The 11,175-nt window shown below is 39.2% G+C and overlaps 1 pseudogene; it reads right to left on the reverse strand.

Annotated features, from left to right (window-relative positions):
- Positions 1 to 306: 306 nt before the first annotated feature.
- On the reverse strand, positions 307 to 2,332 carry LOC707349 (polyadenylate-binding protein 1 pseudogene; annotated as a pseudogene).
- Positions 2,333 to 11,175: the final 8,843 nt, after the last annotated feature.

Consider the following 11,175-nt stretch of genomic DNA (forward strand, 5'->3'; position numbering starts at 1 on the left):
CAGGAGAATGGCGTAAACTCGGGAGGCGGAGCTTGCAGTGAGCTGAGATCCGGCCACTGCACTCCAGCCTGGGAGACAGAGCGAAACTCCGCCTCAAAAAAAAAAAAAAAACAGAACTGACATTTTGAGCCATTCCACAGTGAAGGATTACAAAATTAAAGAGAGGAATGCTTTAAAATTTTGTACTTGCTGAAAATTCTGTTTCCCAGGGTCTATAAAACATTAAATTTTTAAAATATTTTACCATTTTTTGTGGGTTTTTTTGTTTTGTTTTTAAATCAGTAAGTAATCTAGGACTAACATTACGTTTGCTAGACCTGGCATTTTCTCAGTACATAAGGTTCAAAGTTTCCCTTCCTTTTTTTATTTATTTTATATTTTGCAATTTTTTTCCATAATATTTAAGTTTTTCGATGTTTAGATATTTTTCTTCGGTGAAGCACAAGTTTCTTTTCGTGGTCCCTGATCAATTTTAAACAGTTGGAACACCAGTGGCACTGTTAACTGCTGTCTGGTACGTCTCTTTAGCTTGATGGGCTTGTAGTACAGCTACAGCTTCATCGACCTTGTAACAGAGAGACTCTGGAAACTCGAGCCTATGAAGAAGTTCTGAATTATCAGTCTCCAACAACATGCCAGTGATTTTATCAGCAAGAGTAGGATGTGTGGCTTGAATAAAAGGAAACAGCCATTCACCCAACATTTGCTTTTCCTCTTGAGGAGAGGCAGACGCCAATATGGAAGCAGTCAAAGGTTCCTGACCTTGTACATGAACAGCAGGCTGTTGCATTGTAACTTGTGGCTGTGCATTAAGATGTTGCTGAGGATTGCAAACTCCCGCAACATATTTATACTGTGCAACGGTGCAGACAGCAGGAGTAGCTGTAGTAGCTGCAGCTGCAGCTGCAGGAGGTGGACCCATTATCTGTGTAGATGTGTTAGCAACACACTGTGTTGCCATGACTCATGGAACCTGTGAAGAAGCTGGTCTCATAGTACTAAATGGTGGTCTAGGAGCAGCTGGGCAGGTAGCACCGGGCGTATTTTGGAATGGATGACGTCTGGCACCCTGAGCAGTCCAGCGAGGTCTTAGCTGAGCAATTTGGCTAGGAGGATGGTATGCAGCAAGGTTCTGAGACTGTGAGATAGCTGCCACGAAGTAACCTGAAGGAGGTGCTGGCTGGTAGGGGTTGATTACAGGGTTGGGCACAATTCATATACTTGCCATTCTCTGCCTATACTGGCTAGTGAGGTGAGCCTGGCACTCTCCTTTGCGCTCAGCTAAAGCTACATACCATGGCTTTGTGGCCACAATTCTACCGTTCATTTCTGTAACCGCTTTAGTGGCTTCTTCTGGGGAGGAGAAACATACAAAACCAAACACCTGCTGCGACCACCCTCCATCATAACCTTTGCACTAGTGATTGTACCAAATGGAGAAAACTTTTCTGGAGATGTTCATCATCAATACCATCATCAAGATTTTTCACATAAAGATTAACATTCTAGTATCTGGTGATCCTATCTTGCTTCATCAGTTCAAGTTTGCGCTTAAGTTCCGTCCGCTGTTCCACGTTTTTCTGAACTCGAACAACGTAAATTTGTTTTCCACTGAGCTCCATTTCCATTAATCTCATCCACAGCTGTGTATCCTCATGCCTTTCAAAGCTTACAAATCCAAATACTGCGGATTTTCCACTTTCATCAATCATTACTTTCACACTTAAGGCAGGCCCAAACTTACCAAACAGATCCTTAAGGCGCTCATCATCAATGTCTTCTCCAAAATTCTTGATGTAAACATTGGTGAACTCTTTTGCCCTAGCTCCAAGTTCAGTTTCTCGTTTTTTACGAGACTTAAATCGTCCAACAAATACTTTGCGATCATTAGGCGCATTCCATTCACTTTTTCAAAAGCTCTTTCAGATGCTTCCTGAAAGCATACAAATCCATAGCCCTTGGAACCATTTTCATCACAAACCACTTTACACGAAACGATGTTACCAAAAGCAGAAACTGTATCATACAGTGCTTTATTATCAATGGATCTGTCCAGATTTTTAATGAATATATTGCCTATTCCACTTTTGCGAAGTGATGGTTCACGCTGAGACCACATGGTGCGTACTGGCTTGCCCTTTATAAAATCAAAATTTACAAAGCACACTCCGCGTCCGCCGGCTGCTGGAAGTTCACATAGGCGTGGCCCAAGGAGCCGCGGGTGATCAGGTCCCTACAGACCCGGATGGAGAGGATAGGCCCGGCTACGCTGAACTCAGAGCATGGCCTCAGTCACCTCGGGGTGGAAGTCCCCCACGTAGAGCGAGGCCATGGTGTAGCTGGGGCGCTGGGGTTCCTCTCGGCACGGCTGCCCGCAGGGTCACAGGCCGCGACCTTTCAGTGACAGGAGGAGAGCGAGTGCCTGGGCCGGGAGTCGGGGGCCGGACCCGGTGGGAGGGAGTGGGGGCAAGCGCAGAGGGACAAAAATCACCCGGACTCGAAAACTACTAAATGGCCGCAGGACAGGGTAGATCCGCTGCCGCCCGCTGCCGGCTGCCGGCTGGGAGTGAGGGTGGCGGTGTCGGGTCCAGGCAGCAGGAAGGCCTTGGTCTCTTGGTTCCTTCTTGGACCTGCTGCTGGGCTGCAGGCGGGGGTGGGGTCGGTCTCGGCTGTTTCACCGGGTTATTTTATAAAAGAGGAAGAAGAAAAAAAAAGTCTCCTGAGGGGGAGAAGCGAATTTTTTGTAAAATGGGGGGCGGGGGGATGTTGTTAAACGACTTTTTTAGATTTTTATTTTTTATTTTTTAATAATAAATGTGTGTTCCAAGCCCGGAGCACACACTCAGCACTCTCAACACTAACCGCCGGGTAGAAGGGCCCACAGGTGAATTTTAAAGGAGGATCCTCCATCAGATATGAACCGCTGGCTCAAATCAGCATGTTCCCTCGACCAGGCTCCTCTGGAATGCACTTGGATTTAACACACTCCAACCACAGTGGTTCTACTTTGAACTTATAGTCACACCAGTGTCTCATTCCTTTGATGGGATTATTGTATTACCTGTGTCTGCATTTGCCTCTATACCACTGGATTAAAGCTCCTAAAAAAGCAAGGATACTGCCTTCTTTATGTTTGCATTACCAAGCATCCAACTCTGTAATGTTTCTTCCCAACAAGCAGGGGCTACCCAGGCCAGTGGTCACCTGGGGCACAGAGTGAGTGCAAAGTACCTTAAACCTCTGGGATGGCTGGCATGAAAGGTCAGATGCCAGGTGCAGAGACCTGAGGATACTAACACTGAAGCCAGATAAATAGTCCAAACACCACACTGCCGAGTCCACAGGTTGAGATGGAAAAGCGGGAACAAGTGGAGCAGGAGAGAAAGTAGGCACAGGGAAAGTGGGTTAAGACCCAGAAATGCCAAAGTAAAATCAGACATTTGTACATCATCAGACAAGCATATTTCATACAATTCCCATAATAGAGCCTTTTAAATGCCACCAGTTCCTTTGTGGCTCTCTTGCCATCTTTGTCTATACAGAAGTGTTTATAAAATTGTTTCAAGGATTTTTCCTATTTCATAAAAGATAAGTGGGAAATGGAAAACTGCGGTGCACCTTATTGTAGTAAAAAAAGCACAGATCTTATAAAATTGTTACACAGATGAAAGTCATTCTATGTGCTTTACATGCTAACTCTTCAGCTTCCTTCTAGGGTTCACTGTACTTAAGCTAATTCAAGTGTAAATTTGACTTTGGAGGAAAAATATAAAGCTTTAAAACATGTAAAAATTGCTACAACAGCATCTTCAAAATGTGCTACTGAATGTAATGGTAACTACATAATTTAATCTTTCTGGTTTGCTTGTATTACAAATCTCCTTATAACATGTAAATGTCTTGTTCAACTTTCAGACATTTGACTTTCAAACAGATTTTTCAGAAACTCGTTATGTAAAAAAGTAGGAGACTCTCTGGTATAAAACTTTTAAAAAAAGTGAATATTACTGTATAAGTTAGGCTAGTGGTCCTCAAACAGTGGCAGTTTTGCCCCAAAGGGGATATTTGAAATGTCTGGAGACATTTTTGATTGTCATGGCTGGGGAAGGCAGTGCAATTGGCATCTGTTGAATACAGGCCAGGGAAGCTGCTCAGCATCCTACAGTGCACAGGACAGTCCCCACAACAAGGATATACCTAGTCCAATATGTCAATAGTGCTAAGGTTGAGAAACCCTGATGTCGGTAAAATACAAGCTGTAAAAACACAAACAACCCTACCATCTCCGTGACTTAACACACCGTAAGTTTATTACCCTTGTAATAATCCTATGTGGGTTGACAGTGGGGGGACTCTGCTCCTTATATATATACAGGAATCTAGGTTTTATCTATCCAGTGGCCCCCCCGACCAACCATAGGGCTTCAGAATTTTCCACCAGATCTTTCTGGAAAGCCAAGAAAGAAAAGGGGCCTTTAGAGCAACGCATGGGAGACCTTTTGGGCTCTTGCTGAAGGTGGTATCAATTCTACCCACTTTCCATTGTCCACAAGTCAGTCACATGCCTGTGTCTAATGCCAAGGGAGGCGAGGAAATGTAGTCTAGCTGTGTGTCCAAAATGGGGAAACAAGTTTGATGAGTATCTACCCAGTCTCTGCCACTATGTCTTAGTTATCTTTGTGTCTAACAAAATGCTTTGCTCACAGGTGCTCAATAACAATAAATTAACTATTAACACCAAAAAATGTTCGTTAGTACAAACCAATATTGTCTTTTTTAAAAAAATAGGAACTAGAATCTGAAACTAACATTTAATATGAGGTCACCTGCAAATTTTATTTTAAACAATGCATGTCTTACTAAAATGAAATATGATAATACGATAACCAGATTTTTGAGCATTATGTTTAAAATACAAGTATATATATCATTTGATGTTTATTTCATATTTTGTGTTTTCAAACTCTGATCTATATTAGCTAACATAACTTATGTTTCTTATCTAATTTAAAAATTTCTTCTTTGTAAATTTTTAATTGCTCAAATTTTTAAATATAAAGCATGCAGCATTTTACACAAACAGCAAAATAACAATTTTTGTAAAATTAATGTGCAATTAGATATTGGCTTTCTACATACTGTTCTTACAAGGAAGAGAGACAAAACAGCAACCATAACCAACAGAATAATGTTGTAAGTATTTTGACCTTTTGACATCTTTAGAGTTATTTTTAAAGCAATTACTTCCACGTGCCTCCTTCTTTTAAAAAAAAAAAAAGAAAAAAAGGGCTAACATATAAATGGTGAGTCTTGTGTCATATCCCTAATGTCAGCAATCTGGCATTTCCAGGTCCAAATGAATGTTTATTTCTAAAAGGAAGAAAAATAAAATTTAATACCATCAGAGGGTAAATCTAATTACCAGGCAACCACCTTTTTAACCAACTATATTGACATAGTTCTGAAATTAACAATTGGATTTAGTTTAGCAATGAATAGTGTTGGATAGATCAAACACAACCAGATTCAACAACTTCTATTCCATATTTCCCTTCATTCCTTTCTAAATTCCCAAGTTCCTCTCACTAATGGACTGCTTATGATATGCTAAGGAGTCCATCAACAGTATAGAGTAAGGGTAGAGAAAGAATGTGATCATGATGAAATTGCTGCATTCCATTGCAGAGGTGATAAAAATGCAGGGCACCTCATAAATATTTCTGACCCATTTGCTTAGAGGAATGGAAGTATTTATGGTTAGGAAATCTCTGGCTATAAAAAAGCATTCCAGTTTATTCTATGCTATCAAGTAGCCTTTTGTTAAAGTAGAGTTTTATGGGTAGGTTATTACTGGGAAACCTGCCCTTGGAACATTAGTAATGCAATAAATTCCATCCAGCCCATCTAGGCTATTTTGGGAATAACTATGCCTAAATGAGCCAAATGCATTTCACCAAAGATATTCAGAGGCTTATATATGATCTTCTTGGTCCTTGTCTTTTTGAGATTAGTAATGGTAGAAATATTCATGAGAGGAGGGTTTTTTTTTATTTAAAGAATTTTAATCAAAATATGGCACAAAAAATTACCTAAACAAAGATTTGTAGTTAAAGAAGTTAACTGATCTTAATTAGCTATAAAATCACATTGAAGCTCATGAAAATAGCATGTGGGATTCATGAAAATATTTTCCTATCTTGAATCCTTTGGTATGAAGTTTATGTCATATGTTTTCAAAATTGTATGGGCATTCTGAAATCTATATATGGTGCATTTCTGGTTTGCTTTCAAATTAGGCTATAAACTCATTGGCATAAGGGATTGAGTACAAGAGGCAGTTCACCTTTGAAGTCAGATATCTTGGGTTTCAGTAATGGCTCTTCCACTTAATAGCTGTGTGGCCTTGGGCAAATTACACAGCAATCCTGTGTCCCTCTCTCCTGCATTATAAAAGAGGGACAATAAAAGTACATATTTTAGAAGATTAAGTTATTGCAAATAATGTTCTTAGAGTAGTATCTGGCACATAGTAAACCCCCAATAAGTGTTTGCTACTATTATGGTTATTTTCCTTCTCTATGTTCCCACTCACAGCATTCAGCAGATTATTGGCCCTAAAGGAGGCACTTGGTATATATTTATTGAATAAATCAGTGATAGCATATCTTACATGGTTATCTTACTTCCGTGAGACACATGGTAGTATCCTAGTATGGGAAGTGGGAGGGACTGGGAATCAGAGAGAACCAATAATCCAGTTTATTAGAAATATATGGCTACAAAGCTTCCAAAGAAAAAAAATCGACATTTAACATTTTCTTGCTAATTAAGTTTTGTTTTTTTCTTCCGTTAAATGAAGACAAGAATATTCTTATGAGATCATTGTAAAAATTAGGAACAATTATGGTGAGCATTGGCAAAAATGTTTGATACTCAATAAATGATCATTACTACTAACCTGTGCAGGTTGACAGTATAAAAAATGACAACACTGTCTACAAATATGATTCCTTCACTCCACTACATTTGTGAATATCTACCCAGTACAAGGCAATGTACTGGTGACTGGGGATGGAAAGATAAAAAGACATGATTTCTGTGTCTCATACCATGCTGATGTTATGCCCAGACCGTTTGTTCCCCAAAGAAGACCACCAGAGTCCAGAGTCAAAGCCAAGTGGCAAGGATCTTTACTGCAAGTTCGAACTTGGTCCCTCCATTCCACAGCGTACAAGAGGGCCCCGAACAATGCGAGTGCTTGCTTTTTATAGCCCGATATAAACAGGATATGTAAAGTTACAGGGGAACAAGGTAATTCTCTCGGTTACAGGACATTTAGCATTTTTTATTGGTTCCCGCTGTGTCCTTATCAGGGATTTCCTAGGTGGTGTTTTTCTGAAGTTTGAGAGAAATATGGAGGAATGTGTTTGTGCTGGGCTCAGGAAGTTGGGAGATATATGGGGGATGTGCCTCATTCCTTTCACTGAGAAGTAAGATTTTTTTTTAAGGTGATAAAATAGATAATTTCATACAGAAGCATAAATTTTCTTTTTATCTTTTTTTACCTTTTTTTTTTTTTTTGTAATTGTAGAGATGGGGTTTCACCATGTTGCCCAGGCCAGTCTTGAATTCCTGAGCTCAAGTGATCTGCCTGCCTTAGCCTCCCAAAGTGCTGGGATTACAGGTATGAGCCACTGTGCCTGGCCCAGATAAATTTTTTAAGGTGACCCAAGAATAAGTGGAAAGGCAGAAACATAGATCAATAACCTTATTGTAGTAGACCATGGCCAGGCTTGTTTCATCAAAACCTTGAGGAGGTACAACATTACGGTAAAATATTTCAAACTGGGTTACATTATAAGATGCTCTATAGATGCTAGATGCCTCAGTGGTACTAAGTTGTACTCAAAAATTTGTAAATCTGGTACCAGGAAGATGGTAACATGGTTTAAAATTGAAATGTGTCCTTTTTTAGTATAGACCCCTATGTGCTGATATGTACCCACCTACATTCCCCCAGCACATAAGGTGTTATCAGGCAGTCAGCTGCCAGGGGCAGCTTCTTCAACATAGTAGACCCTTTCCTCCATGTGGACTACTGAGGCCACCAGACAGCGGCATGCCTGCATGAGAAACAAGGACAGTGCCAGAAAGCTCAATACACTCACACCACCACAAATCCTTGAGTGCATGAATCTGTAAGTGAATCCATGAATCTTTGCATTCTCTCAATTGCTTGTTTGCTGGTTAAAAAGTCAAACACAGAGAAATGCATTTTGCTTAAGAAAGTTGTGTTGCTCAAGATATAATTCTCATCAATCTTCAAGTGCAGGACAGCTTATGTTGTCTGGCTCATCTTATAGAAGAAACTGAAAGATGTACAAATCATTTGCACATTATAGCAATTTTCAATGCACTGAAAAAAATAAAGTTTTGGGTTCCATTTACAAAGCTAGAAAGTTTCAAAAATATTATAGTCAAAAAACAAAACTGTAGGTCAGCATTTTCAAAACTTATCCACAAACCTTTTTCTGATAGATGTTAATGAATGGCCACATAAAAAAAGATTTTGTGATCTAATAATTTAGATCAATGCTATGCACGATATCCCTTTCTTGAAGACTCATAATACATTTTTATACAAAAGGTTTTGAGAAGTCCTACAGTATACAAACAATTTAACAAAGAATTTCCCAAACTTGTTTGACTCTAAGCTCTCACTCTCTTTTTTATGCCCCATAACATTTTCTACAACCAAAGAAAACATGGTGAAATAATAATAACCAAATCAATTTGGAAACGTATCAGATTTCATCAGGACAACAGACATAGGCCATATTTCCTGCCTGTAAGTATTAATAATGAATATGTAACACCTCATAAATCTGACAAATACTTAGATGATTCTTCCATTTATTCATTCATCTGTTAAATTATCATTTAGCTATTTCAAGGGGTGTATTATTCCCTTAAACATCAGCATTAATACAATTTATATTTATGTATGGTTTTTCTTCATTGGCTCTGAGAGACACAAGTAAAATGTGGAAGAGCTGGAATTGGCCCCAGAGAAAAACGTTGATCAACCAGGTTAGAGAAGGTAAGAAATAAAAATTATTTTCTGAAACTTCTAACCAGAGTCCCCTGATATTTAATGTCCAAGTGGAAGCATAGATTGAATAGAATGGGCTTCCAATAAAGATTATGGAAGCCTAGTAAAATTCTTTTAAAAGGCTACTCACTGAACTCTATAAATAGTATGTGTGTCTCCCATGCTATTGGAACACTTGGCTCTTTTTTCCCATGCCATAACCATGGTGCCTTTTCGCTAGGTTCATGTTGGCAGGGCAGGCTTTAGCTGCAACTGCTTTCATATAGCCTTCATAGTGGGTGTTAATGACACAGTATTCTTTACCCTAGTCTCAACACCATGACTCTAATACTATCAATTCATACAGATGTCTGGTGTTTGAGAAAAGAAAGTATCTATTATACAAACTACATTGGGCTAAAACATATTGGGCTTGGAATAATCCAAATTAAAGGTGTCAAATATTACATTCTATGTACACAAATTTTGGGAGCTTCAGTTTAAAATAAATTTTAAAATGCATCTGTATTTCAATTCTACCTAGCCATGATTTTGTTTCATAAGACAAAGTTATGCATTCTTCCACTTACTAGAGAAATAGAATTACTATTCAATTGGTATATATACGCAACAATTGAAATTTCAGGCTGTCATTTTGATGTAAAATCCATTTTGTTTGCTAATTTCTAAATCTTGTAAAAGATCATAACCAAAACCCCAACATTTCTTTAAAAGCCAGATATCAATTATCTCAGTTGAATATCTTTTTTGGCTTAGTTAAAAGGTGGACAAAAGTTGCCAAGTTCAATTATGACCTAAAAAAACTCCAAATATTTACAAAATAGAAAAATGGACTTTTCATCCGGGGCATGGACACATGAACTGGTACTAATTAACACCAGCTTAGGCTATCTCTTTGAAGGTTTCATTGTTTTTTTATGTTTGTCATTTGAATCACAACAATGAAAAAATAAATAATTAATCATAAGACAAAAATCCAGTTACGTATGTGTTCAGCTACATGAATTATTTCTTGTGGAACCAAGGTCAAGCATTTTAATGTTTCATTCTAATGAAGATAAGAAAGGCAAGTGAGCTAAATCATACAATTAAAAGGCAAGGATTATTATACTGAGCAGTATCTTGTAATAGTTTAAAGACTGCTCCGATATGATGTCAAAAGAGGGAATGAGGGTTTTCTTTTTTGTGTTTTTTTGTTTGTTTGTTGTTTGTTTGCTTTTTGTTTTTGAGATGGAGACTTGTTCTGTCACCCAGGCTGGAGTACAGTGGCATGATCTCAGCTCACTGCAACCTCCCCCTCCCGGGTTCAAGCAATTCTCTGCCTCAGCCTTCCGAATAGCTGGGATTACAGGTGCCTGCCACCACGCCTGACTAATTTTTGTGTATTTTTAGTAGAGACGCGGTTTCACCATTTTGGCCAGGCTGGTCTTGAACTCCTGACCTCGTGATCTACCTGCCTCAGCCTCCCAAAGTGCTGGGATTACAGGCAGGAGCCATGGTGCCCGGCCCGGGAATGAGGTTTTAAAGATACTTGCAATAAGTAAAAGCAGTCATTTTTACCCAGAATTATAAAATTACACCTATGCATTCTTTTTTTTTTTTTTTTTAAGGTACTAGACACAGAGTGAAAAATACAAACACTTAATGTAATAGATTAAGATTCTGTGCATCTAACACTCACTTTTTCAGAAGAGTTCATCTTACTAGGGATCCAATGTAGACATTAGAGAAGATGCTTACAATATTAAATGGGAAAAGGGTCTTGTCTTTGGTCTGTCCCTGCAAAACAGAGGCTTCGGCTGAGATTAGCCTGCAAGGAGGCTTACTGGGAAGGGCTCTGGGGAACAATACCTGTGAGGTAGAAAAGAAAGCAGGACTGAGTAGAGAGGAAAAGGGTGAATGATGATTGGCAGTGACCAAGGTCTTGGCTGAGCTCCCATGAATTGTATGGAAAGCCATAGAAGTGGGACGGCCCCTCAGAGTTGTCCAAACCTGAGGCAAGGGAACGAGGCCTTTGTACCTCCACGCTGACCAGTCAAGTGGATCGTACTCAGAAGGGGATA

The sequence above is a fragment of the Macaca mulatta genome, chromosome 2 (assembly GCF_049350105.2).
Source record: "Macaca mulatta isolate MMU2019108-1 chromosome 2, T2T-MMU8v2.0, whole genome shotgun sequence".
NCBI lineage: Eukaryota > Metazoa > Chordata > Mammalia > Primates > Cercopithecidae > Macaca > Macaca mulatta.